General features: G+C 43.5%; 1 protein-coding gene across 3 annotated transcripts in view; it reads right to left on the reverse strand.

Annotated features, from left to right (window-relative positions):
* Positions 1-26,373, reverse strand: part of chd6 (chromodomain helicase DNA binding protein 6) — a 266,089-nt gene extending 239,716 nt beyond the window's left edge. The window contains exons 1-4 of one of the 3 annotated variants that reach the window (XM_059652682.1): positions 26,275-26,356; positions 24,113-24,153; positions 21,746-21,826; positions 21,390-21,452 (exon numbers count right to left, since the gene is read on the reverse strand). The gene's annotated coding sequence lies outside the window, so the exon portion shown is untranslated. Of the gene's footprint in view, positions 1-21,389; positions 21,453-21,745; positions 21,827-24,112; positions 24,154-26,274 lie in introns of all 3 variants that reach the window. The other 2 variants (XM_059652681.1, XM_059652680.1) reach the window with 2 other exon arrangements.
* Positions 26,374-27,719: the final 1,346 nt, after the last annotated feature.

Genomic DNA, 27,719 nt, shown 5'->3' on the forward strand with positions numbered 1-27,719 from the left:
ACTAACATAATGAAGAGTAAGGTTTGTGCATGAGTGTTCTCCATATATCTGCAGAAATTTGGATAGTGTCACCAAAACCAGGCTGACAGCTGCAGAGCGCAAATAAATTGTAGGTTCAGAGCAAAAGACAAAGAAAGCCTACACAGCGACCAAGACCTGATACACAGATTGGATACAACATTAGGATATATCTCGGAAGGCAGGACCAAATTTATCCTAGGTTGCTCCAGGAAGCGAGAAAGGAGGTTGCTAAGCCGCTGGCGAAGATCTTTGCTTCCTCACTCTCCACGGGAGTCGTACAGGAAGATTGGAGGGAGGCAAATGTTGTTCCTCTTTTCAAGAAAGGGAATAGGGAAATCCCTGGAAATTACAGACCAGTCAGTCTTACGTCTGTGCTCAGCAAGGTTTTGGAAAGAATTCTGAGGGATAGGATTTATGATTATTTGGAAAAGCATAGCGTGATTAAAGGGAGTCAGCATGGCTTTGACGGGGGCAGGTCATGCCTTACAAATCTTATTGAGTTCTTTGAGGAAGTCACGAGACAGGTTGACGAGGGTCGAGCAGTGGATGCGGTGTACGTGGACTTTAGCAAGGCATTTCATAAGGTTCCCCATGGCAGGCTCATTCATAAAGTCAGGAGGTATGGGATACAGGGTGATTTGGCTGTCTGGATTCAGAATTGGTTGGCTGACAGGAGGCAGAGAGTGGTTTGTAGTCGGTAAGTATTCTGCCTGGAGGTCAGTGCTGAGTGGTGTCCTGCAGAGCTCTATTCTTGGGCCTCTGCTCTTTGTAGTTTTTATAAATGACTTGGATGAGGAGGTTGAGGAGAGGGTTAGTATGTTTGCTGATGACACAAAGGTTGGAGGTTCGTTGATAGTATCGAGGGCTATTGCAGGCTTCAGCGAGAAATTGACAGAATGCAGAGCGAGGCTGAGAAATGGCAGATGGAGATCAACCTGGATAAATGCAAAGTGATGCATTTTGGAAGGTCAAATTCAAATGCTGAATATATGATTAAAGGCAGGATTCTCAGCAGTGTGGAGGAACAGCAGGATCTTGGTGTTCAAGTTCATGGCTCCCTCAAAGTTGCCACCCTGGTGGATAAGGTTGTTAAGAAAGCATATGGTGTTTTCACTTTCATTAACAGGGGGATAGAGTTTAAGAGCCGCAAGGTTATGCTGCAGCTCTACTAAACCCTGGTGAGACCACACTTGTAATATTGTGTCCAGTTCTGGTCGCCCTATCATAGGAAAGACGTGGAGGCTTTGGAGAGGGTGCAAAGGAGGTTTACCAGGATGCCGCCTGGGCTGGAGGGCTTGTCTTACGAGGAGAAGTTGACTGAGCTCAGACTTTTCTCTCTGGAGAGAAGGAGAAAGAGGGGTTACCTGATCGAGGTGTACAAGGTAATGAGAGGCATTGATAGAGTCGATAGCCAGAGACCTTTCCCCATGGCAGTATTGACTGCCACGAGGGGGTCATAGTTTTAAGGTGTTCGGAGGAAGGTATAGAGGAGACGTCAGAGAGAGGTTCTTCACCCAGAGAGTTGTCAGCGTGTGGAATAGTTTACCAGTGGTAGTCGTGGAAGCAGAGTCATTAGTGACATTTAAGCGACTGCTGGACATGCACATGGACAGCAGTGAATTGAGGGGAATGTAGGTTAAGTTATTTTATTTTTGGATTAGGATTATTCCACAGCACAACATCGTGGGCCGAAGGGCCTGTACTGTGCTGTACTTTTCTATGTTCTATGTTCTAATGATGCACTTGAAGAAATGTAGAAATTATGAGAGGAACTGAAAGGCTTAGAGATAGCTAAAACTGCAGATGCTGGAGTCAGAAATTACACAGCATGGAGCTGGGGAACAGCAGGCCAGGCAGCAGAGGAGCAGGAAAGTTGATGTTTCAGATCAGGACCCTTCTTAGAAACGGGGAGGGGGAAGGGAGCTCCAAAATAAATAGAGGGGTGGGGCTGGGGAAGGGAGGTGGGATGGTGATAGGTGGGTGCAGGTATGGACCGGTGGGGATTGGTCAGTGAGGTGGGTGGGGCGGATATGTGGGAAAGAAGATGGGCAGGTTGTGTCAGGTCAAGGAGGTGGGGACGGCAGTTGGACACGAGATGAGGCCAGGAGCGGGGAGATTTTAAAACTGGTGAATTCTGTGTTTCGGCCATTGGGTTGTAGGCTCATGAGTTATTGCTCCTCCAGTTTGCAGGTGGCGTCATTGTGACACTGGAGGCTGCCCAGGATGGAAATCAGTCAAGGAGCGGGTGGAGGAGTCAAAACGGTTTGTGTGTGGAAGGTGTTGTCGTTTGATGTGTACAGACCGCAGATGCTCCACAAAATGGTATGAGTCTTTGCTGGGTCTCACCGATGTAGAGGCCACATCGGGAGCAGCAGATACGGTCGACCACGTTAACAGATGTGCAGGTGAACCCGTCTAATATGCAAGGTTTGTTTTGTGCCTTGAATGAAGGTGATAGGAGAGGTGTCGGGGCACGAGTAGCACTTTCTGCGGTTGCAGGGAAAGATGCTGGGGTGGTGTGGTTAGTGGGGAGTGTGGAGTGGGCAAGGAAGTCGCATAAAGGCTTAGGCTCACGACTGTCATTTATCCCTGTCACCATTCAATTATATCATGGATGGTGCAAATCAGTGCTGCAAAATTTACCAATCGCCATCTTGGAAGTCCTCAATCTCTGAGCAGCTACAGTTTGGATTTTTCCAATGACAACCATTTCAGTGGAAAAAAAAACTGTTCCTCATCTCAGTCCCAAACAGACAAACTCATCCTAAAACGATACCTCCAAGTTCCTTGTGCAGTGACTTCTAGAGGTGCACTGAATGAATGAATGACTTTAGCGGCATGAGCATAACTTCTGAATGGCCACACAGCTTTGAGGGAGTGTTGTTTCCCTGCCTGGTTCTGGAAGCAATCTGTCAACATCTACCCTGCTAACCCCTCTAAAAACATTATACATTTCATTCAGATCATTGCTCATCCTTTTAAGCTACACCTGAAAAAACAGACTGTTCCCTTCTTTCTCCTTATAAGGCAATCATCCCACCACAGGAATCAATCTGCACTGCACCTATTCTAGTACAACTGTAACCTTCCTTAGGGAAGGAGATAAAATCTGAGTAAACGTGTCTTTCCCAAAACTCTACATAACTGCCAAACGTGTCTTCACTTTTATACTCCAACCACTCAATGGAGTTCTTCCTTATTGCTTGCTATTGGTGCATGTTGATACACATTTAACTCCATACTTTCCTCACTAGTGGGAATTGTTTCTCACTACATATCTTACTCAATGTCGGAGATCATTTTCAACTGCTCAGTTGCGTCACTGCTTTAATCTTCTCTTCTTGAAGGAAGATGGAGAAGAATGTGGTCATGTCAGATACAACTACTGAGATAATGGTCTTTGTGGATCTCAGAAGCACAATTCTACACTTAGAATCCAACATCAAATCCAACAGAAGATTACGCGACAAGTTTAGAGAGCAAACAATGAAAAATTTCAAATGTGAAGATGAAGTGACTCTCAGAATTTCAAAACGAATGACATCATTAAATTGGACGAACACAGCTATCAGAACCGGGGCAGGAGGAAATAACGAGCTTACACAAAGCATTGACTACTGAAATACTGAATCAAATTCTGGTCAGTATAGAATGGATTAAGTGGGAACTTGAAGTTCCTGAACTCAGCCTCAAAGAACAATCAAGAAAGTGGTCACACAAAACAGGAGCTGCAGTCAGCTATTCACCCTCTCTAGCGTGATCCTCATTCAATAATGACCACTATTGATCTTTCAACTTAACTACCATACCATAGTGTCATAGAGCTGTACAGCACAGAAACAGGCCCTTTTGTCAACTCAGCCATGCCAACCAGATATCTTAAATTAATCTAGCCCCATTTGCCAGCATTTGGCCAATATCTCTTTAAACCCTTCTCGGTGCCTCACGGGAGGCTGCTGAGCAAGGTGAGGGCCCATGGTGTTCGAGGTGAGCTACTGGCTTGGATTGAGGATTGGCTGTCTGACAGAAGGCAGAGAGTTGGGATAAAAGGCTCTTCTTCGGAATGGCAACCAGTGACAAGTATTGGGGCTGCAGCTGTTCATCTTATATACTAATTATCTGGATGACGGGACTGGGGGCATTCTGGCGAAGTTTGCCAATGATACAAAGATATGTGGACAGGCAGGTAGTACTGAGGAGGTGGGGAAGCTGCAGAAAGATTTAGACAGTTTAGGAGAGTTGTCCAGGAAATGGCTGATGAAATTCAATGTGAGTAAATGTGCAAAACCTCACTTTGGAAAAAAGAATACACGCATCGACTATTTTCTAAAGGGTGAGAAAATTTGCAAAGCAGAAGTACAAAGGGATCTGGGAGTGTTGGTCCAGGATTCTCTAAAGGTTAACTTGCAGGTAGAGTCCGTAATTAAGAAAGTTGAGGGGAGATCTAATAGAAACTTACAAGATAATGTATGGTTTAGAAGGGGTGGACGCTACGAAGTTGTTTCCATTAAGCAGGGAGACTAGTGGGCACAGCCTTAAAATTAGAGGGGGTAAATTTAAAACTGAAATGAGGCGACATTTCTTCAGCCAGAGAGTGGTGGGCTTGTGGAATTCGTTACCACGGAGTACAGTGGAGGCCGGGACGTTGGATGCCTTCAAGGCAGAGATCGACAAATTCTTGATCTCAGAAGGAATCAAGGGCTACGGGGAGAGTGCAGGGAAGTGAAGTTGAAATGCCCATCAACCATGATTTAAATGGCAGAGTGGACCTGATGGGCCAAATAACCTTACTTCCACTCCTATGTCTTATGGTCTTATTCACATATTCATCCAGATGCCTTTTAAATGTTGTAATTGTACTTCCTCTGGCAGCTCATTCCATACATGCACCACCCTCTGCACGAAAAAGTTGCCCCTTAGGTCCCTTTTAAATCTTTCACCTTAAACCTTTGCCCTCTAGTTGTGGACTCTCCCAACCCAGGAAAAAGACCCTGTCTATTTACCCTATCCATGCCCCTCATGATTTTGTAAACTTCTCTAAAGGTTACCCCTCAGCCTCTGACGCTCCAGGGAAAATAGCCCCAGCCTATTTCAGCCTCCTTATAGCTCAAACCCTCCAACCCTGGCAACATCCTTGTAAATCTTTTCTGAACCCTTTCAAGTTTCACAACATCCTTCGCATAGGAGGGACACCAGAACTGCACACGGTATTCCAAAAGTGGCCGAACCAATGTCCTGTACAGCTGCAACATGACCTCCCAACTCCTATACTCAGCGCAGTGACCAATAAAGGCAAGCATACCAAACGCCTTTTTCACTATTCTATCTACCTGCAATGATACTTTCAAGGATCTATGAACCTGACTCCAAGGTCCCTTTGTACAGCAACACTCCCCAGGACCTCGCCATTAAGTGTATAAGTCCTGCCCTGATTTGCCTTCCCAAAATGCACTACCTCACATTTATCCAAGTTAAACTCCATCTGCGATTCCCCAGCTCACTGGCCCATCTGATCAAATAACAAGGTGTACAGCTAGATGAACACAGCAGGCCAAGCAGCATCAGAGGAGCAAGAACACTGATGTTTCGGGCTTGACCCTTTTTCAGAAATGGGTGAGGGGAAGGGGGCTTCTAGAGAGAGGGGGAGGCATATAGAAGATGGATAAAGGAAAAGATAGGTGGAGAGGAGACAGACAGGTCAAAGAGGCAGAGGTGGAGCGGGTAAAGATGAGTGCAGGTCCTATCCCCTTCCTAACTCCCCACAGCACACAGTACAGGCCCTTCAGCCCATGATATTACGCTGAACTTTTATCCTAAACCTAAGGTCTACCTAACCTCCATCCCTACCTTATACCATCGTCAATATGCCTATCTAATAGCCACATAAATGCCCCTCATGAGGCTGACTCCACTACCCTCTCCAGCAATGCATTCCATGTCCCTACCACTCTGAGGAAAGAACCTACCTCTGACATCTCCCCGATATCTACGGTCACTCACTTTAAAACTATGTCCCCTGGTAATAGCTGCCTCCACCCTAGGAAAAAGTCTCTGGCCGTCCACTCTATCTATACCTCTGATCATTCTGTATACCTCTATCAAGTCAACTCTCATCCTTTGTCATTCGTGGTTCTAGAGAAAAGCCCCAGCTCTCTCAACTTTCCCTCGTAAGATCTTCCCTCTGTTCCAGGCAACATCCTGGTAAATCTCCTCTGCACCTTTTTCAACACTTCCACATCTTTCCCGTATTGAGGCGACCAGAACAGGGCACAATACTCCAGACGTGGCCGAATCAGGCTTTTGTATTGCTGGAGCATAACCTCACGGCTCTTTAACTCAATCCCTCTATTAATGAAAGCTAACACACCATACGCATTCTAAAGAACTATCTACCTGGGTGGCAGCTTTCAGGGAACTGTGAACATGAACCCCAAGATCCCTCTGCTCCTCCACACTGCCAAGAATCTATCCGTTAACCCTGTATTCAGCTTTCAAATTTGTCCTTCCAAAATGAATCACCTCATTTTTCAGGGTTAAACTCCATCTGCCACTTCTTAGCCCAGCTTTGCATCCTATCAATGTCTCTTCGTAACCCAGAATAGCTCTCTGCACCGTCCACGACGCAAACGATACGAAGGTGGTAGAGAACTTACTAATCCACCCTTCCACTCCTACATCCAAATCATTTACAAAAATCGCAAATAGAAGAAAACCCAGAACAGATCCTTGTGGTACACCACTCGTAACTGAGCACCATCTCGAATATTTTCCGTCCACTACGACCCTTTGTCTCCTAAGGGTCAGCCAATTCTGAATCCAAGATGCCACATTACACCCATCCCATGCCTCCTTACTTTTCACACGAGTCTGCCATGGGGAACCTTATCGAACGCCTTACTTAAATCCATGTATACCACATCGACTGCTCTACGTTAATCCATGTGTTTGGTCACCTCTTCAAAGAATTCAATAAGGTTTGTGAGGCATGACCTATCCCTCACAAACTGATTTTCACAAATCAAACCGTGCCTTTCCAAGTGATCATAAATCCTGTCTCTCAGAGCCCTTTCCAATAATTTGCCCACCAGTGAATTAAAACTAACTGGCCTGTAATTTCTGGGGTTATCCTTATTCCTTTTTTTTGAACAAGGGAATGACATTTGCCTCTCTCCAATCTTCCAGCACCTATACCTGTGAACAGTGAGGACGAAAAGATCATTGCCAAAGGCCCTGTGATCTCTCCCCATGCTTCCCATAGAATCCTTGGATAAATTCCATCAGGCCTGGGGGACTTATCTATCTTCAAGCTCCTCATAATTCCTAGTACATCTGCCTTACTAAGCTCGACCTCCTCTAGCCTACCAGCCTGTTTCACACTGTCCTCCCCAACAACTAGGTCCCCGTCAGTTGTGAATACCAAAGAAAGTATTCATTGAGGACCTCTCATCTCTTTGGGCTCCGTGCACAAATTCCCTTTACAATCCTTGATCGGCCCTACCCTCTCTTTGGTCATTCTCTTTTTAACACGTACGTGACGAATAGCTTTGGCGTTTTTCTTGATCCTATCTGCCAAGGTTTTCTCATGCCCCCTTATAGCTCTCCTAAGCCCCTTCTTCAGCTCCTTCCTGGCTAACTTGTATCCCCAAGAGCCTTTTCCAATCCTTGTTCAAAGGGATGGTCAACGTGGTTCATTCAAGGACCTCCAGATCTGTTTCAATACCAAACTATTCCTAGTTTTCCACCGCGTGAAAAATATTCCCAACAAAAATAACTAATTTCACACTTCTGTACATTATATTCAAACAATAAAGAACAATCTATAAGAAAGGTATTCAATTTATTGGCCCTCATCCCAAGGACAACACGGACAATGGATTGGTCGTTGGTTAGCGGAGTTGGCGGGGCAGCTGGTTTGCAATGCAATGCACTGTCAACAGCACGTGTTCAATTCTCATACTGACTGGGGTTAGCATGAAGGACTCTCACTCAGCCTCACCCTTGTCCAAGGCAGGATAAACCACCAATGAAAGTGCAGCCTTACCGTCTAGAAAGACTATGGGAGAATTAGAATATTGTAGCCAAAGTAAAGGTAAAGTTCTCAATGTGATCTGTAGCTAAGACCTCATCTGGAATGCCAGATCTCAAACAGTTCTTACGACCTCCTCATACTGGTCTAGAAAAATTCTACCATATACTGTTTTTCCCAAAGTTGGAGGAATAAATTATTGCTCTAATCCCAGTACTCCAAACACCACAAAAATATATATTTCCGGATTACTGAGATGACCAATTAAAAGCCTCATCCACACCAGATTATTAAATAGAAAGGCATATCAACTGGATTTCTTTATTAAATGATATTAAAGGGTTTATTGTCAAAATGAAGTCATTTAGCAAAGGTGCAATAACTGGTTCATTTTCACAGTTACTAATCTAGAGGTATACCAGCTTACCCTCTAAATAACCCCAAAATATACACACACTGTTCAGGTAAAGAGGAAAAACTGACATCCTCTAAAGGAGTCCATTTTAAAAACTGAAAAATAATTCCTAAATGTTAGGAGTATCCTTGAAGTTAAGAAGTAGATTGTTCCAAACTCTGTCATTCTGATATTCTGGCTTGTGCAGTAAAGTCATTATTCACACATGCTTTCTCTGGAGTCTTGGCAGACACCGATTGTCCAGAACTTGGTGATTCCACAAATGCAACAAGATCTGGACAATTTCCAGGGTTGAGCTGACAAGTGGCAAGTAACATTCATGCCACACAAATGCCAGGCAGTGACCACCTCCAAAAAGTTGAGAGAGTATTCAATAAATGACAGGATACTAGAATGATCATAAGGCATAGGAGAATTAGGCCCTTTGGTTCATCGAATCTGCTCCACCATTGGATCATGGATTATATGATCATACCAGATGGACTACACTCCAGAGTTCTAAAGGAGATAGCTGAAGAAATAGTGGAAGCATTATTTGTGAACTTTCAGGAATCACTAGAGTAAGGGAGGGTCCCAGGGACTGGAAAATAGCTAACGTGACACCCCTGTTTAAAAAAGGAGTAAGGCAAAAGATGGAAAATTACAGGCCTATTAGCCTAACCTCAGATTTTGAAGTCCATTGTAAAGGATGAGATTTCTGAATATTTGGAAGTATATGGTAAAATAGGGCAAAGTCAGCATGGTTTCATCAAGGGGAGGTCACGCCTGACAAACCTGCTGGAATTCTTTGAGGAAGTAACAAGCAGGGTAGACCAAGGACAGCCAACGGATGTTATCTACCTGGACTTCGAGAAGGCCTTCGACAAGGTGGCGCACAGGAGGCTGACTAAGATAACGGCCCACGATGTTAGAGGCAAGGTGCCAGCATGGATAGAAGATTGGCTGTCAGGCAGAAAGCAGAGAGTGGGGATAAAAGTCTCTCTCAGGAATGACAGCCAGTAACAAGTGCTTTCCGCAAGGGTCAGTGTTGGGACCACAACTTTTAACTTTACACATTAAATGAACTAGATGAAGGAACTAGATGAAGGAACTGTGGGCATTCTGGCTAGGTTTGCAGACGATACAAAGATAGGTGGAGGGGCAGGTAGTATTGAGGAGGTTGGGAGGCTGCAGAAGGATTTGGATAGGTTAGAAGAGTAGGCAAAGTATGACAGGTGGAGTATAATGTGGGAAAGTGAGAGGCCATGCACTTTGGTAAGAAGAATAAAATCATGGACTATTTTCTAAATGGGGAGAAAATTCAGAAGTCTGAAGTGCAGAGAGACTTGGGAGTTCTAGTCCAAGATTCTCTCAAGGTAAACTTGCAGGTTGAGTCAGTAGTCAGTAAGGCAAATGCAGTGTTGGCATTTACTTTGAGAGGACTTGAATACAAAAGTAGGGATATACTACTGAGGCTTTAGTCAGGGTACATTTGGAGTATTGTGTGCAGTTTTAAGCCCCATTATCTCGGGAAGAATGTGCTGTCCCTGGAGTTGGTTCAGAGCAGGTTCACGAGAATGGTCCCAGAAATGAAAAGCTTAACATATGGTGGAACGTTGAGGACTCTGGGAATATAGTCATTGGAGTTTAGAAGGATGATTGTGGGGGTGGGGGGGGAGAAGAGAGAGAAATCAAATTGAAACTAGAATGGCCTGGACAGAGTAGGCATTGGGAAAATGTTTCCATTGAAAGGAGAGACTAGGATCCAAGGGCACAGCCTTGGACTAAAGGGAACTCCTTTTAGAACGGAGATAAGGAGAAACTTCTTCAGCCATAGAGTGGTGAATCTATGGAATTCACTGCCACAGAAGCTGCAGATGCCAGGTCACCAAGGACATTTAAGACTGAGATAGATAGGTTCTTGATTATCAAGGGGATTAAGGGTTACAAGAAGAAAGCAGGAAAATGGGGTCAAGAACTTAGTCACAATTGACTGGCGAAGCAGACTCGATGGGACGGATGGCCTGATTTCTGCTCCTACGTCTTATGTTTCTCAAACCCATTCTCCTGCCTTTAACCCCTAACCCTTAATCCCCTTAATAATCAAGAACCTATCTCATTCTTGAAAACACTCAGTGACTTGGCCTCCAAAGACTCCTGCAGCAATGGGTTCCACAGATTCATCACCCTTTAGGTGAAAAAATTCCTCATCTCAGTTCTAAAGGGCGGTCCATTCACTGAGACCGCGCTAATCTTAGTCTCTTCTGATCCTAGCCTCTCCTAGTAAGAGAAAACATTGTATTCACGTCCACTCTATCCAAAAGGGACAGGGCGATTTTGGGGTGTTGTTCTCATACTCCTGAAGGTGGCTAGACAGTTTAATACGGTAATTAAGGTGACACACTTGCCTTTATCAGGTTTGGCACAAATTGTAAAACAAGTGAGTTAAGTTGGAGCTGTATAAAACTTCATAGTACCATGTGCAGTTCTGGTGACCACACTATAGGAAGGATGTGATTGCACTGGAAGGGGTACAGAAGAGATTCATCAGGATGTTGCCTGAAATGAAGCATTTCAACAATGAAGAGAGATTGGATAAGCTCAGGCTGTTTTCTTTGGGTACACAAGGTTGAGGAGGTATAAAAATAAGGGGCATGGACAAGGTGAACAGTGTCAAGAAAGGGAAATAATTTTAAGTCAAGACAGGATGTTTAGGGGGAAATAAGGAAAACATATTTTCACCCAAAGGATGATTGGGGCCTGGAATGCACTGTCTGGGTGAGCAGTTGAGGTGGGAAACCTCAACTTGAAATGTCATAACAGTATGGATCTGTGTGAAAAAGTAAGACTAGTGCGAACAGTATAGCATAAGAACAGGCTCAGCATATCTGTGCCAACTATGATGCCATTCTAAACTAAACTCATCTGCCTGCGCATGGGTGATATCCCTCTGTACCGTATGATTCTATAGTCTGTGATCTATGGTCGTAGAGGGAATCTAACCATCACCACTTGACATTCAACAGTATCTCAATCACTGCAAGTACCATAATCAACATCCTCAGGGTTACAATGGACAAGAAACTCAACTAGACTAGTCCTATAAATACTGCGGCTACCAGTGCAGATCACAGGCTAACTCACCTCCTAACACTCCACAATCTACAAGGCACAAGTCAGGAATGTAATGGAATACTTCCCATTTTCCTGGGTGAATGCAGCTCTAACAGCACTAAAGTAGCTGACACCATACAAAACAAAAGGCAGCCCACTTGATTAGTAATACAATCACAAATATTCAGTCCCTCAACTATCAACACTCAGTAGCAACGGCATGCACCACCTAGACACACTGCAGATATTCACCAAGACTCCCAAAACAGCACCTCCCAATCCCAAAAGCACCACCATTTGAAGGACAAGGATGCATAAGATACATGGGAACACCACAACCTGCACGTCCCTCTCCAAGCCACTCACCACCTTGACCTGGAAAATAGATCAGAGTTTTTGGGTCAAAACCCTGGAACTCCGTCCCTAAGGGTATTGTGTGAGTGCAAATACACCAAATGGACTGCAGCAGTTCCAGGAAGCAGCTCATCACCTTCGAGGGCCATGAGGGATGGCCAATAAATGCTGGCCCGGCCTGTGACATCCACATCTCAGCCAATTAAACAATATACACTTTTTAGCAATTCAGTTGTTCCTCCAAAGAGCAAATAGGTTTCACCACAAACTCAAGAGGGGCTTTCTTTCATATGATTTCTTTGGAGCCTTGTTTTTTTAAAAAAGAAGCTCCAACATCATTTTTTAAAGCGATCACGCCACAAAGCCTGAAATAAATCTGTTTTTTTCCCCCAAATCATTCAAAACATAAGTTCAAGAAATATTAATATGAAGCATCATCATAATACAATGCACAAACCCTTCCTGATGTCAATCACTGTAACTTTGATTTTTCTAGTAAAGGAAAAGAACTGACTCTCCCAAAATTACTATTGTTGCAGACACTTCTGACCTTTGAATTCATACTGCCCAACATGACAATTACAATTAGGGGACCGATATGCTGCTACATTTATGAAGTTCCTCCAACATGAGGCAAGACATGTGGATGTTCACTGATTGCGCAATCTTCAGCACTATTTCAAATTGCAGGGATGGTGAAGCAGCAGCAAAACCCGAACACCCAGGCTTAGCCCAATTAGTGGCAAATAAGTTTCATGTCACACACGTTAAAGCAATGAAACAATCTAAACATCACCCCAGGAAATTGAATGGTGTTACCATTTTATAATCTCGTTTTACCATCCTGGGGATTACCACTGACCAGAAATGGACCAGCCATAAAAGAGAAGGTTGAAGCTGGTAATCCTGCAGTAACTCATTTCCTGATTCCTCAAAACCTTCCGCTCAATGGCAATGCATAAGGAGTATGATGGAATACACTTCACTTGGCTGGATCAATGCAGCTTCAAAACACAAGCTCAAAAGCATCCAGGACAATTTTCATCCCTGCTTGATTGGCACCCTATTAACCATGAGAACACAGCATCACATGTTGACAAGATGCAATGTAGCAACTAAAGACTCCTTCAACAGCACCTTCCAAACGTACAACATCTACCTCCCAGAAGGACAAGAGCAGCAGATGCATGGGAACATCTCCACCTGCCAGTTCCCCTCCAAGCCACTCACTATCCTTACTTGGAAATGCAACACCATTCATTCCTTTACAGTGAGTCAAAACCCTGGAATTCTTTCCCTGAAAGTATTCTGAGCATCCCAAGACCTCAACAACTGCAGTGGTTCAAGGCAGCAGTTCACCACTAGGTTGATTAAGGTGGGCATTAAATGCTGGCCCAGCCAGCGATGCCCTATGATATTAAAAAAATTTCTTAACTGTACCTATACAAATTCTTTATTGCATCATTATTCACACTGGAGAAAATATTACTGAGAAAAGAAAAAGTAGAAATTGATGGAAAAACTCAGCACATCCGACAGTATGTGCAGTGAGAAAACAGAGTTAAAGTTTCCTGCATGCATAGTTCTTTGGGCAAAATTTGGAAAACTCTGGTATCTTAACCACAAAATCATTAACCAGGGGCTCTCACTTTAGCAGACAAACAAAACAATCGACAAAACTGAACTTGCAAAACATATAGGTGAATGAGAGAGAAACCTGAACTTAGTACAAATAACTGAGGAACAAGTTATACACTGGAACCAGTCTGATAGATGGTAACGATCTTTTCTAATTGAGGCATCTGATTGGATTTCCTTCCTTGGCTGAGTGGACTGCTCACATGAAGCGGTCGTTGCAAGTCCAGATGGCTTTGTCTCCTCCTTCTGGCAAGTCGCTGTTGCTGAGTAACTGCATTTCTAATTAGGTGTTTCAGGGCAGTACTAAGAGAATCCTACAATGGAAAAGGTCCCTTTAATTAAAAAAGGTGCTAAAATAAGGTCCTGTCTGCCTTTTAGGTAAATGCAAAATATTCCAGTGCTAATTCATAGCTAGGTGTCTTCATCCCTCTGTTGCCCTGGACAATACTTATCCCTCAAATCAACAGCTGTTATCTACAAGCTGCACTGCAGAAATTCACCGAAGCTCCTTAGCACTTCCCAAACCCATTATGCTTTCCATCTAGAAAGATGAGGACAGCAAATATGGGATTATAAAATGGTAATTTCCAAGGGTGATGTTTAGATTGTTTCTTGTTTAAGATGTTCATTGCTTTAACTTGTGTGACATGAATGTTATTTGCCACTAATCAGGATGGGAACACTATCAATTGCAGGTGCCCCTCCAAGCTATTCATAATACTGCCTTGGAAACATATCACTGTTCCGTCAGCATTGCTGGGCCAAAAATCCTGGAATTCCCTAGCCAACAGCACTGTGGGTCTGTCTACAGCACATATACTGCAACAGTTCAAGAAGGCAATTCATCACCACTTTCAACGGGCAACTAGGGATGGGCAATAAATGCTGACCAGCCAGCGACACCTGTAACCTACAAGTGAATACAAAAAGAAATAATCTGATCAGCCCAGAGATCGTAGGAACTGCAGATGCTAGAGAATGAGATAACAAGGTGTAGAGCTGAATGAACACAGCAGGCAGGCTGACATTTTGGACCTAGGCCCGAAACGTCAGTCTTCCTACTCCTCTGATGCTGCTTGGCCTGCTGCGTTCATCCAACTCTACACCTTGTTATCTGATCATCCCACTCCCGTTTGTGGGAGATTGCTAGGCACAAACTGACAACCATGTTTCCCAACATCACAACAGTGGCTCTCCTTCAATTACAGTTTATTAATTAAACTGCACATTAGCACACACTGAAATTATACAAAATACAAAGGTAAAATACCTTACTTAGACTGAATCACATCAGGGCGGGATACGCTACTCTAGTCATTTATGCCCATGTTTGCAGGCACATTGCCTATAGCAGGGAGGGCCTTGGATCGAGTTCCCAGAACAAGTGGCAGGATAAAACCCCTTTCACCTGCTGAAAGCAGAGTTCCTCCTGATGTTCATTGAGCTTCAGTCTTTTCCAACAAGCAAAAAGTAAACTTCGCTTGAAGCAGACGGCTTCTGGTAGTGAACTGAATTTATTTAATGTAAATAATGTACATTAACAGCACACAGCAGCAATATTAACAAAGTTCTGACATCTAATCATATAAGGAGATATAAAACAAATGGCCAACAATTTGGTCAGGTTTGAATGAATGTCTTAATTGGGAGATTTAGTCTGTGTACTCCAGAGATTTGGACTCAGGTAGATAAAAATCACAACCACCATTGATAGAGAAATGGAAAAGATGGATGTGTAAGAGAATAGTACATTCTACAATTCCATTGGAAAATGCAAAATACTCTACAATATACAGCACTTAACAGAGTTGGAAACTACAAAAGAAATAACGGCATATTCTAATATCTCACGATGATTTAAAGCGCAAAGGCTGTTGTGATGCATTCTGCATTGGCAAACATCCCAAATAAATAAACAGTACATCCGTTTTTGCTCTTTGCCAGCACACCGGGGAGAACTCCCCTGCTTTTCTTTAAACAATTTTTTTGGGGAAATTTTACATTTTCTTGAAATGGTACACAAGGGTTTACACCATCTTACCTCAGACAGTGCACAGCCCCCTCAGTGTTAGAATGTTAAGCCTTTTTAAGTTAGGCCTCAGTTGGAATACTCTGTCCACTTCCAGGCACCGCACTTTATGAAGCATATCAAAGCTTTATAGAGGATTGAGCGATTTATTCAAATGTATCAGGGATGGTGAGGTGGTAAAATTAAGGGAAGCAAGAACCATTCTTCATGGAACAGAGCAGGATAAGGTGATATTTAATAGATGAACTCAAAACAATGACACACTTTCATAGAATAAATGAGGAAAAATTACTCCCTGTTGCTGAGGAATACCAATAAACACCTGTGTTTTTAGAAAGTGCAACAAGTGACTGGATGAGAATAATCTGACTCAAAGTCATGATGATCTGAAAAGCGCTGCTAGAAAGGGTGGGAATTCAACATCTAGTCTGACCAATAACTTAGCCAGGGATACAATTTAATCCAGTAATCTCTGCAAGGAGTTCCTGTCCTAGACTCAAAAATTTCAGCTGCTTTCTCAATGACCTCTGCACACTATACTATGTACAATTCCGATCTCCCAGTTATAGGAAGGATATTATTAAGCTGGCGAGGGTTCAGAAAAAAATTTACCAGCATATTACCGGTAAGGATGATTTGAGTTATAAAGAAAGGTTGGACAAAGACTTTTTTTTTTAAACTGAAATGCAGCTTATAAAATAGCGAGAGGTGATGGTCACTTAAGATGGGAGATTTTAAGACTAAGGGTGCATTTTTAAGGGGAGGTAAGGGAGGACAGATTTAAAAAAAGACATGGGGGCAACTGTTATTTTACACAGTGGGTGGTTTGCCCGTGGAATGAACTTTCTCAGGATGCGGGCACAATTACAACAATTAAAAGACATCTGGATGAGTACACGAATAGGAAAGGTTTGGAGGGATATGGGCCAACAGCAGACAGGTGAGACAAGCTCAGTTTGGGATTATATTCAGTATGGACTGGTTGGACCGAAGGGTATGCTTTCATACTGTATGACTCCATAAAGGTCAGAAGTGTCACTGTTTGCTCAATATTCAGCACCATCCGCAACTTTTCAGATATCCAGTAATATTAAGGACTTCTACAGCTACGTATTATTGAGAAATGCTTTTACTAAAAAGCAACAAACTTCAGCTTAGAATTTTCTGCCTCCCATTGATGTCTATCCATGGCATTAGCTGCTCTTCCCTTCCTCCCACTCACCCTCCATCCTGTGTTATTCTCTCTTTCCTGTCAGACTTCAAAATAAATATACTGAAACAGGCTATTCGGCCTAGCCGGTTTGTGTTTAGCCTCCCCAAGGGGCAGTTGTTTAAGCCTACTCTCATGATCAATTCCCTTTCATTCAACCACGGATCCAAACTATTTTTTAAAGTTACTATTACCTCTTTAGTCCCAGAATTCCCTGGTGCCAGTCTTCTTTGAGTTTCATATGTACATTATTCAACTGTAACAACAACCTTGCAATTACATGCTATGGCAGCATTATCAAAAAAGTTAATACTGTTCATTTAAGGAGCTATTAGGGCAGATAACCAAATGCATGGTGTAAAGGCAGAAGTTTCAGGAAGAAAGGAGGAGAGAAAGGTACCCAGACTTAGGGAGAGGGTTTTAGTGTCCAGGACCCATGTAGCTGAAGTACTGATGATTGGATAGTTTCCTTTACAGGCAATTGATAATGAATTACATCAGTCTAGTCTAGAATTAACAAAGATATAGACAAGGATTTTGGCAGATGAGCCAAAGCACTGCAATAGATAGAAATAGGCAGCAATATTGCAGATGCACTGAGAAGGGAGGAAGAATAGCAGAAAATCAAGGTCATTTGATCAAAATGTTTCACATTGGTATTTATTTACCACATCTTCCCAGGCTTCATCTATCTGTTTACAACCAATTTTTCTCATCACTCTGCTCAGAGATTTTATATATTAACAGACCTCTGGAGCAAGTCATACTTGAATCTTGGTCTCCTAGTCCAAGGGTAAGGACACTACTGCTGCACCACAAGAGGGCTTCATCCAATTTTATCAGTATATCAATTATACCAGAGCCCACTGAGGAAGTTCCTTAGAGTTGTCCCAAGTCAAGACCAGCTCGGTGAGGCAGCAAATCAAGCCTGGCTTTAAACTAAATACTGTAGAGAGTACTGTAGAGAGTACATTTGACCAAGTGAGCCCCTTGGTGACTCCCAAAGTTATTGGAGAGCAAGAGAAGCACATTAGGTCTCTGTCCTCTCAAAGTTTTACAAGAAATCAAAAACCATAAATTCAATGTATGAACTACAAAACTAGGTGGATTTGGGCTTTGTACAACCAAGTTACGCAGACAACATTTTCACTGCAGTTGTTACAACATAATAAAAACTCAAGTATTATTGCTTGAGTGTTCCAGCTCCTACAGCCTTTATTGACAGAGTCAGAGGCTAGTTCTGAGCCCAGCCCAGAAAATTAAACCTGTTGGCACAATTGAAGTTAGATAGATTTGCATTTACACAGTACCATTTGTGACCTCAGGATGTCAAAAGCTATTTCATAGGCAATGAAGTACTTTTCATATATTTTCGCTGTTGTAATGTAAGAGAAACAGCAGAAAATCTGCAGAGAAAACTAAAACAATGAAGGAATGTGCTTAGGAAGAAATATTGATCAGAAAAGCTCTCCTATTCTTTATTGAAAGAAATTTCCACACCCTACAACACTCCCTTATTCTGTATGTGCCAGGCAGTACATTTAGTCAATATAGGTCCCACATAGTGACTCTGTTCTTTTGATCTATGGTCTTTAATAGAGATGGAAGACTCAAATTGCAGCCTATATTAAATCTACTCAACCAAACCATTTCATTCAAATTCATTTTGAGCACCCAATTTCTACTTTGCCACGCTGTTTCCAACATCTATGCAAATTGTGACAGTTCAAATTTTTGTGAGCAAAATGATTTGGAATTATTAGGATCAGACTTTTAATGCACTTAAATAAATAAATATGGCATCAGGCTGAGAAATTTAATGTCCAATTAAAACATTATGTAGTGTACATTTCAAAATTTGCATCCCGAGAAATGATTATGGTTATGATTTAGTCTTGACTTTGGATAGCTTTTTCTAAATCTAACCCATGTTTTGTAATCAGCTTGTTTAGAGATCTTATTACACAACTCTGGAGCAGGTGGAACTTAACTCGAGTCTCTCATGGCTGGGGACACTACCACAATATCACAACAGGGCCCATTCTTAAAACACTTAAATGATGTACATCTTGCAAAACACTCTCCATGCTCCTCTTCACTAAACCCCAATTCGATCTTGGCCCGGCCCTCCCTTCTACAAGCAGAAAAAAACAACTGCATATTTTTAATGTTTCCTATAAATTAAAGATAGAGTACAGGATTAGATAGAGTAAAACTCCTACACTGTATCCAGAGATGCACTTGTCTTTGGACTGTTTGATGGAGACACAGCAAAGTTCCTCTACTGTCTTCAAACAATCCTAGAGCACATACAGCACAACATTAGAAAGAAGATTAAAGCTCCCTCTGCACTGTTCCCATCAAACACCCCAACCACAGGCATCAAACAGGATTAGATACGAGAAAGGCTTACTCAACTCTTCTAAACTGAAAGTCAAGTGCCCTCAAAACTGTCCCCAAACATTCCCAGGCCGGGTAAAACATAGGGAAACATGCCAAACTCCCTCCGAGTTGGGCCTGATCATCCCAGGTTTCCCAATGCACCATTCCAAATCTTTCACTTGATACATGCCAAAACCTTTTCTGAACCATGCAAAATTTGGTTTAAACAGCATAATGTGAATTGAGAGTAATGTGAATTAACAGATTAAATTACTTGATAATTAGAATCCATGCCTCAGATGCTAGCACCCTTCACTAGGAGTCATAAGGAAACAGGTACAAGCCTCATTCCAGAGATTTAAAAACACAACCTGGACTGACATTTGGGTGAATGCCGCACTGTCAAAGATACTGTTTTTCAAATGTGACATGAAAGCCAACGTTGGCCTACTCTCTCAGGATGGCCTAAGAAATCTCAAGGCATCATTTGAGAAACAGATCTCCTTTGTTTCAAATTGCGCTAATTGTTTCTCTGACATTTGTTGGACAAAATCAGCCACGCATTTTCCAAATTACACCAGTGATCACACTTCACCAATTGTAAAATATATCACGATATGCTGACAGCTTGGAAGGTTCTACAGAAATGCACATGATCAATTTTTAATTGACTATATCACATTTAAATATGCCCAAGACTGGCATATTACAAAATGTTTATTAATAGTGATAGTTTTAAGTCTGCACAGAGAATAAATCAGCCATGCTCACTAGTTGCAAACCTAAACTTTCTCTCCTGAGGGTTCTGCATGCTTGTCATAAATTTATGATCAATATTACTAAGAGTTTGTTGGTAAAGTTATCAAGGGTAGGGATCAATGGCACATAAATGGACAAAAGAACAGATCAACCATGAGTTTATCGGCAAAACAAATGGTCAGTCATTTAAATTTACTATAATGAGTCTCACTTTGAACTCACACTCCACCCGTAAGCTATGCTAGCCTGCTTCATCACCTGCATCAGTATAGTCTGTATCCTGAAAAGGAATTTGCAGTTACATAGCATGCAGACATATGAATTAAGATCAGGAGTGGGCCATTCACCCCTAGATTGTTCTACATTCAATAAAATCATGGTTGATCTGATTTTGGTCTTAACTCTGCATTCAAAGCTACTCTCAACAACTGCTGACTCCCTTGTTAGTCAAGAATCTACCATCCACCACTGCCTTAGAAATACTCAACAACTACCACTCTCTGGGAAGGCTGATCTAAAGACTCAGGGTTGTCAGAAAAATTCCTCCTCATTCCGTCTTGGATCAGAGACTGCTTAACTTTAAACTGTATCATCCAATTCTAGACTCCATCAAGGGGAATAATCCTTTGAGCATCCTCCCCATCCATTCCTCACAAGATCTTATATATCTCAATAACATCACCTCATTTTCCTAAATTGGAATGGATACAGGTCCAGCTGATCCAACTTTTCCCCATAAAATAAATTCCCACATCCCAGCAATCAGTCAAGTGCACTTTCACTAAACTGCTTCTAATGTATTCACATCCTTTTCTGAAAGAGGGAGGCCAAAACTGTATACAAGACAGCGACACCCACATACCACAAGTGAATTAAAGATATAGGCTGGCAGTTTGACAAAGTGGCTATGGGAAAAGGTATGTGTTGTATGAACCAGTTGGACTGAATGGCCTGTTTCGCACTGTAAATTTTATACGGCACTGCAAGTACTATGTAAATACTGCTGCAGGACAGTGGGCAGAACATCCCATCCTTAAAAATAATGTCATGGAAATTCAGGTCTTTAAATCATTAACACTTCAATATCATTTCTCTAATCAAGTAAAAATGACAGGTCCCAGTCAAGCTTTTAAAACAAAGCAAATAATTTAAGTAACTAGTTCTATATCTAGAAGTCCTCAAACATAAGGACCAGATCATTCTTAAGCTTTGACACTGATTTAGCTCATTTCAGCTGTTAGTCTCAGGACCCCGACTGAAGATTGTTTTTTTTTGGGGCAGTACTCTTATTTTGAGATAAAACACCACTCAACTCCCCAGAACTGCTCAAGGTCACCAAAGTGTGAATCTGTTAAGTGCAGGATTGTATCACATAGCTCCTGTACTTTCTCTTCCCACCTCCCAGTCTCCACAACCAGGAGATGGTGAAAACCCCAAGAAAAAAATGACAGCGATAACCTACAATCAGTAGTACGATGAGGTCGGGCCACAAGACATCATTAACTGGGCTCTCATCCTCGGACACCTGAAAGTTAGAACATGATATGAATACCAGGCCAGCTCTGTAAAACATATAACGCCAATACAGGAAATAAAAATTACACACAGACATCCCATTCTTTTCTCCCCCCCCCCCATTCTTTCATAGAATCTGCAGCATAAAGAGGCCATTTGGCCAATCATGTCCGTGCCAACTCTTAGAGAATATCTTCTCTCTCTGCAATCCGGTCTGACCCAATAATTTATCAATCCCACTTTAAAAGTTACAACTGATTCTCCTGCCAACACCCTTTTAGGTCACATAAGATCTTAACTCACTGTGTAGATTCTGTTCTTTTTTCTGGCCAATTATGCTGAAGCTTCTGGTTACAGATCTTTGACTGTGGAAAGAATCCTTTCCTGTTCAAGCAAAACCATGTGTCATTTTGGAACAACTTCACAGAATCTCCTCTGATCTTGTCTGCTCTTACCCAGCATCTCCAGCTCACCCAAACTTTCCCTTCTTTTGAAATTACTACACTATGGACCTTGTTGAGAGCATATATCCATATGCAGTGGTGTCAAACAAAAATACCTGTAAATATGCTTGCATCACCCTGTCGCCTGCAAGCTTGAAGACAAAAACTGTCTAAGTCAACCAGGTAAAGAACAGCTAATCAGGATGGTGATGTGCCACGCTTAATGTTGACCACAACACCAATAGTTAGAGTAAAAATTTGACCTGGACAGCAAACATCACAACTGCCAAAACATTTACTGTTGCTTGGTCAGCCTTTGACAGACTACCCCACACTTGCAGCCAGTCCTCCGAAGGCCTGAAAACATGCTCAAGGTTTGCAGCCTTTACACTTGACTTCGGGCCTTAGAATGTAGGGACCATCCTCTAGAAGGAGAACCAGGGTCTCAATGAGACGAAAATGCATAACTTCTAAGCAACGCTGTGAAACAGCATGCAGCAATGCAGGTGGGACTGACTTAAGAATCGGTTTTCAGATGGAAGTTTGCTCAAGTCCATGCAAGGCACTGATGAAAAGCTAAACTATGTCAATTACTGCCAATATGCCTAATATCCCAACATACCAGCCTGATCAGATGAGGGCTCACAGGACTACACAGAATTTACAGGTTAGAAACCAGGCCATATGGTCCAACAGGCCGATGGTGATGTTTAAGCTGCAAACAAGCCTACTCCCACCCAAATAACAGTCTTTCCTCCTATTTCTTTCTTCCTCACATGTTTATCCAGCTTTCCCTTAAATGCATCTAAACTGTTCAGCCAAACCACTTCCCATGATTGCCAGTTCCACACTTTCATTATTCTCCAGGTAAGGACATTTCTCTTGAGTTTTGCATTCCTATCAAGTCCAAAACTAGCGGGGATAGGTTTAAGGAGAGGGGGGAAAAGATTTTAAAAGGGACCTAACAGACAACGTTTTCACAAGAGGGTGGTGTGTGTATGGAATAATCTGCCAGAGGAAGTGGTGAGGCTGGTACAATTACAGCATTTTAACAGCAACTGGATGGATATATGAATAGCATGGATTTAGACTGATATGGGCCAAATACTGGCAAATGGGGCTAGGTTAAATTAAGATCTGGTCAGCATGGATGCATTGGACCAAAGAGTCCATTTCCATGCTGTACAGCTCTAAGACCCTATGGCATGACATCTGATCATCTGACGTTAACAAGGACAGTCCATTAGGACAGTCAGAGAGAAAAATTAAGGCGCAGGAAGCCAGGGCTCAGTACAGACAAAGGAGACCTCATGGTCCAAGTGGCCCACGATACCAAAAGCGTGAGCATGCTCTTCAACTCTAAAGGGCACCACAGCAAGCCTGATCACATGTTCACTTAACATGTACTGTACAAGGAGTAGCAAGTTAGTGAGTCGAGTGCTATTGGTGAGTACTTGGAACGTCACAGCACAAACTTACCTAGAGGAATGTTCACATCACTGTAATAAAGGCTTACAGCCCACATTAACCACATTCCTTACAAGGGACGTATTTAAAGGAGATTTTAAAATTTACTTGCATTTTACTACTCTATGTTGAACTCTTACACAAAAGCACAAAGTTCGGCAAGGAACAAAGTAGTGGAGCAGTACCAAAAACAAAAGGCATTGAGGACAGGCTGAGAATAAAGATGTATCTCCATTTCCAAATATATTTTTGGGTGTGCAAGGCCAGGGACAATGAACAGTCAGAATAAAATTTGAAATCAGGACGAATCCTTGCTGAAAATCATTTGCAAATAGGACAGGATCAGACTTGCAATGATACCCTTTGCAGTTGAACAGTGCACACACAGGGTCTGGGGCTTGCAATGAACAACAACTTCAGTGAAGCACAAGAGGGACAACAATGTTCACGGATCAATATCTCAAAGGAGTCTGCAACTTCTGCTCGAGTAATGGATGAGGGGAGGGAGGTCAAAGAAATACTTTTAAATTCAAACCAACTGCAAACTTTTCTGAAGTTGTACAAGAAAAAGTATCAATTTTCTTTCAAAAGCACAAATATAAATTGTAAAAAATCAGAATTTTAATATAAAGGTGAACGATTATTTTTGCTCTTCTGTCCAAATATGCTGCTTGACCTGCTGAATGCGCCCAGTATTTTAAGTTTTTATGGGATTTTTAGCTTTTGGTACAGAAGAACTGAGAATTCTGAAATATTTTACCTTGACTTCCAATATCAAAATCTCATTCATAACATGTCAACCTGAAAAATCAAAACAGCACATGAATTGATAATGTAGATAGTTAAATTAACTCAAGATTACCAACTGTTCGACATTGTAAAACTTTTAAAATGTGCCTAAATTAGAAATATAGCTATATTTTTGAGATAAACTTCTAGGAAACTCATCAATTCTTATGCTGATCTATAAAATTTATAATCTTTAATGAGTGCTTTAAAGAACTGCAGAAATTTCCTGAGTAAAATTTCATATGCTACCCCCTCAAAATACAACTTTATTTGCAAATTAATTTTTGCAATCTGTAAACCGTGAAGTATGCTGTACAACCAGGTAACAAGCTCCAACTTTACCCCAGCGCAAATGTGGTATTATTCCTCTGTTTTCAAATCTTTAAAGCAATAAAAGGGGCAGGTCCAAAACACTGCTTCTCCATTCAATCAGTAAAGTTACCAAGTGACACGGGCACAAAATTTCATCCAGTCAGACTGACCTAGACACGAGTATTACGTTTTCAAAAATGCACCTTTCATAGAAAAACACATTCTTATTTAAGACTACATGCTAATGAACAATTCAGTTACAAAATACCTCAATAACTCTTAAAAAGTACAAGGAACCAAAACGACAAGGAAAGTTGTAAAGAACAGACTCCAAAGTCCGCTGCCACATGCATGAGAAAATAGTGAGGGGTTGCAATAATGTAGTCAATTTAAGAACCTACCATTGACTCCCAATTGCCAAATTTCAGCTCCACCATACCCTATACATTCCATGCACCTAATTTTATGGCTTTCTTTCTTTGAGGGAGTTAAGTCTCTGAAAAGCAAAAAGTGCAACTTTGTTGGCTTCTAAGTAAGCCTGTATTATTAAAGCAAAGTTGCTCATGTCATTTCAATGTTCCACAGCTCCATACATATCTTCCCCATCAGAAGGGGGTAAGCTAACATGGAAGCAATGACAGAGAATGAGGAGACCAGGGAGTGGGGGATGGAAGGTATGGGGTAACTAGACTAGGAGAAGTGGGGAGGAGATTGTTTGGGGGGGGGGGGGAGGAGATTGTTTGGGGGGGGGGGGGAGGAGATTGTTTGGGGGGGGGGGAGAGTGTTTGGGGGGGGGGGAGGAGAGTGTTTGGGGGGGGGGAGAGGAGAGTGTTTGGGGGGGGGGGGGGGGGAGGAGAATGTGGCGGGGGGAGAAAGAGTATGGGGCCGGGAAGAGACAGAAGTGGGAGAACAAGAGTTGGGGAAGGGGTAGTAAGAGTAGGGGATGAGAGGAGGAGAGAATGGGAATGGGAGGGGGGGGTTGGGATGAGGAGAGCAGAGGAGAGTGAAAATGGAGTAGAGTGCAGAAGGACAGGAATAGGAGTCACAAGCAAGCAGAGTGGGAATAGTGACTAGAGCGGAAACAGAGCAACAAGAATGGGAATGGGATTTCAGAAGAGCAGGAACAGGGCAACTAGAATGAGGGAAGAGTGGAAATGGGACAATGAGGGCATGGGGCTGTTAACATGACAATGGGAGTCTGGTACAGCAGGCATGGGGCAATGGCAGTGGGGGGGGAACAGCAGGCATGGGGCAATGGCAGTGGGGGGGAACAGCAGGCATGGGGCAATGGCAGTGGGGGGGGGGGGAGAACAGCAGGCATGGGGCAATGGCAGTGGGGGGGAACAGCAGGCATGGGGCAATGGCAGTGGGGGGCAGAACAGCAGGCATGGGGCAATGGCAGTGGTGATGTGCAGGCATGGGGCAACTAGAGTGGGGGAGGAGTGGGAGTGGGGCAATGTAAAAACGGGGGAATTGAGAGTAGGGAAGACTGATTCAGAGTAGAGGTGAATATCTGAGGATTGGGAGAAAGCAACGTGGTGTGTTTGAACCCCCAAACCTTCCAAACCCCTCAGCAGTTCAGAGCCCAGCTGATGAAGGAAGGATTCAGCCATCATTTCACACTCCATTTGGATGAAGGAAAGGTGGGGGTGATGATTCAGACACAGGGCGAGGGGAAGAAAAGTCTAGCTCTGCTTTCCAACCACTTCCATTGCCCAGAGCCCGAGCTGATAGTTTACCTGTGAGGGAAACTGAGGAGAAAGATGCTGTGAGGACCGACAGGGTACTGACTGGAACAGGAAAGTTATCACAAGTACTTACCTAAAATGGCCACTGCTGCAGCCAAAATACAAACAGCTATTATTTGGGAACTTTACTGCCGACGGCGCTCGCACAGGCTCCAGCGCGCAGACTGCTAGCGGAAACCCGCACCCTCCTCCTCCCCCCCCCACCCCCCCCCTACACCGCTTCTTCCACCACCATTCCCCTCCCCCAATACGACAGCCCCGCCCCGGATACAGCGTGGTACCGCCTACCGCCATAAACCCCGCCTCACACCCGCATACCGCATAGCTACTGGTCCCGCTCCACGCCCGTCAACCGATACAGTTTCCTATTGGCCGCCGGCCGCCGTCGGTCAAAGGGTCAGGGTGGAAAGGGGTGGGGCGGCGCCAGCCGTTCCAAAGCGGGGGGCCTGAGCGGAGACGGGACCGCGCCAGGGCGCCGAGCGTGCGGTGGGAGGCGGGAGCGCGCCGGGAGCGCAGTCGGGGCTGTGCGTGGGTTGGGGGGGAGGCGCCTTGGGAGGTGGGAGCGCGCGTCGGGGGGCGGGGGGAGCCTTGGGAGGTGGGATCGTGGGCACGCCGGAGGCGGGGGGGGGCGGGGGGCTGTGGGGTGGGGGTTCGAGAGCGCGCCGGTGGGGCGCGGGGGCGCGCGGTGTGAGGGCCAGGAGGAGGAGCCAGCGGCCCTGGCTGCGTGCTCCCATTGTGCTGGGTTTGCTTTCTGATCCCGACCACACAACAACAAAGAGCAAATAATCCATGAATGCAAACCGTGCTCCCTCATGCACTTGCAGAAAATGTAAACAAACCCATTAAAATGATTGCATTCCCCCCTTTCTGTAGTCCCTGCTCCTCTCGGATCTTCTTCTTGATCATGGGCACAGCGACATCATACACAAAGCAAAATCCCCATTGCAATATCCACGTACTGATCATGTTTCATTTCCCGGATGTAAGGAGAATGCCTGCATTTTGTTGTCGGTTTTGCTTTTGGAGAAAGCTCTGGAAAGTTTACTGTCACAGCTCTCTGTAAAAAGGTGCAGCAACAGCAGAACCATGGGTAGAACCACATTCACATTCAGTTCTCCCACTCCCCACATGGTGTGAGGTTAGCTGCGCCCCACATACCCAAACAGCGACTCACAAATGCGCTTCTGCTCGTGTTAAAAGGGATGAACCCTTAAGGTGAAACAAGAGCAACACAGACGCTGAACCACTCTTCCCTGGACATTTGAAAGGTGCTTTAAATAGGGCCCTGGGGAGTGTTGAGTTCAGAGACCCGGGGGGTGCAGGTGCATAGCTGGTTGAAATTGGAGTCACAGGTCGGCAGGATAGTGAAGAAGGCATTTGGTATCAGAGATAGTAGGAACTGCAGATGCTGGAGAATCCGAGATAACAAGGTGTAAAGTTGGATGAACACAGCAGGCCAAGCATTTGGCATGCTGCCTTTATTGGTCAGTGCATTGATTGGGAGTTAGGACATCATGT

Source organism: Stegostoma tigrinum, chromosome 19 (assembly GCF_030684315.1).
Source record: "Stegostoma tigrinum isolate sSteTig4 chromosome 19, sSteTig4.hap1, whole genome shotgun sequence".
In the NCBI taxonomy this organism is placed as follows: domain Eukaryota; kingdom Metazoa; phylum Chordata; class Chondrichthyes; order Orectolobiformes; family Stegostomatidae; genus Stegostoma; species Stegostoma tigrinum.